The 1,791-nt window shown below is 36.7% G+C and overlaps 1 pseudogene; it reads right to left on the reverse strand.

The window, feature by feature from the left end:
- Positions 1–236: 236 nt before the first annotated feature.
- On the reverse strand, positions 237–1,167 carry LOC139706155 (olfactory receptor 2J3-like; annotated as a pseudogene).
- Positions 1,168–1,791: the final 624 nt, after the last annotated feature.

The raw sequence follows: 1,791 nt of genomic DNA on the forward strand, positions 1-1,791 counted from the left end.
ATTTAGATTGCAATATGGAAAAAAATCACTATTGATATTTGATCTTGATTTTACATGGCTGGGTTCTCCAGAGTTGAATGCTATTTAGGTAGATTATGTTTTAATCATGTATGTTTAGAAGAACTCTGTGGCCTGCTAAGAGTAAGTGTTGAGTGACTAAGGTGGATGAATGGATGGATGGATGAACCATTGATGAAGAGATGCATATTACACTATGAATGTCAGAGTCATACAGGTTATTCTCTCCCCATTAGTCTCTTAACTGCCCCTCTTACATCTTTGTTTCAGAGGGTATAGATGAGTGGGTTGAGGCTAGGGGTGACAACAGTATAAAACAGAGCAATGAACTTGCCTCGGTCTTGAGAATTTTCTGTTGGTGGCTGGAGATACATGCACATGACTGGAATGAAAAAGAGGGAGACCACCATAAGATGGGATCCACATGTCCTGAAGACTTTCTGAAGTCCAGTAGTTGACTGCATCCTCAGTACTGCCCGAGCAATGGCACCATAGGATGTCAGAATGAGGACGAGAGATATGATAACAACAATAGAGGTTGTGACCATGATGATCATCTCATTAGCATGAGTATCGAAACAGGATAATTGCAGGAGTGCTGGTACTTCACAGAAGAAGTGATCCACTTGTAGATGTCCACATAGAGGTACCCAGAGAATAGAGAGAATGAACTGCTGACTTGGTAAAACCACATACCCAAGAAGCCACAGCAAGCAAGTGGCAGAGTTGAGGGTGCATGAGGACAGTGTAATGCAAGGGTTTACACACAGCCACATAATGGTCATAGGACATCACCACCAACAAGATACACTCTGTTGTTCCCAATGCAAGGACGAAGTAAAGTTGAACCATGCAACCAGCATAAGAAATGGTCTTCTCTGGGCCCCACAGGTTCACCAGCATTTGTGGGATAGAGCTGGTAGTGTAGCAGAGATCCAGAAAAGAGAGATTTGAGAGAAAGAAATACATAGGAGTATGGAGATGGGAATCCAGGTAAGACAAGATGATAATGAACATGTTGCTTGTCAATGTCATCAGGTAGAATATCAAGATCAGCACAAAGAAAACTACTTCCAATTGAGACCAATTAGAAAATCCCAATAGAATGAAGTGATCTTCAGATGTACCATTGAATTTTTCCATCGTCATTTGTTTTCTGTTACCTGAGGGAAACAATTTCATAAACACACACACACACACACACACACACACACACACACACACACACACATCATAAAACGTGATTCACAAACTGTAAGGATACATGAAGGAGTAACAAAAGTATTTTGAATGTCCGACCACTGTTTACTACTAGCATCATTTTCCCATATCCCTTTTCAAAGAACATGTGAATGTTCAATAAATATATGAAAATATGTTTAATATCTCTAGAAATTAGATAAATGCAAATTAAAACTACACTGAGATTTCATCTCATTCTATTCAGAAAAATATGAACCACTGAACCTGAATACTTTTTTCTCTAGGACAATGATATACATAGTATTTAAATTGTCAACATAAGCTTTATCACCTACATACTTTAAATTCCTCAATTTAGAGAAGAATTATTAATATTTAATGAAACTAATAAATATATTATTTATTTAATATACTATACATATTGAATCTTATGTTCCTTTAAAAATAGTCTATATTTCATAAATATTTATGAATCTTAGGTGAATCTTTTTCATCTGTTAGTCTTCAGTTTTGTATCAGAACCATAAGTAGTGGTTTTTGTTATATAGTTGCAGTAATAATACAGAGTAG

The sequence above is a fragment of the Marmota flaviventris genome, chromosome 6 (genome assembly GCF_047511675.1).
Source record: "Marmota flaviventris isolate mMarFla1 chromosome 6, mMarFla1.hap1, whole genome shotgun sequence".
Taxonomy (NCBI): Eukaryota; Metazoa; Chordata; class Mammalia; order Rodentia; family Sciuridae; genus Marmota; species Marmota flaviventris.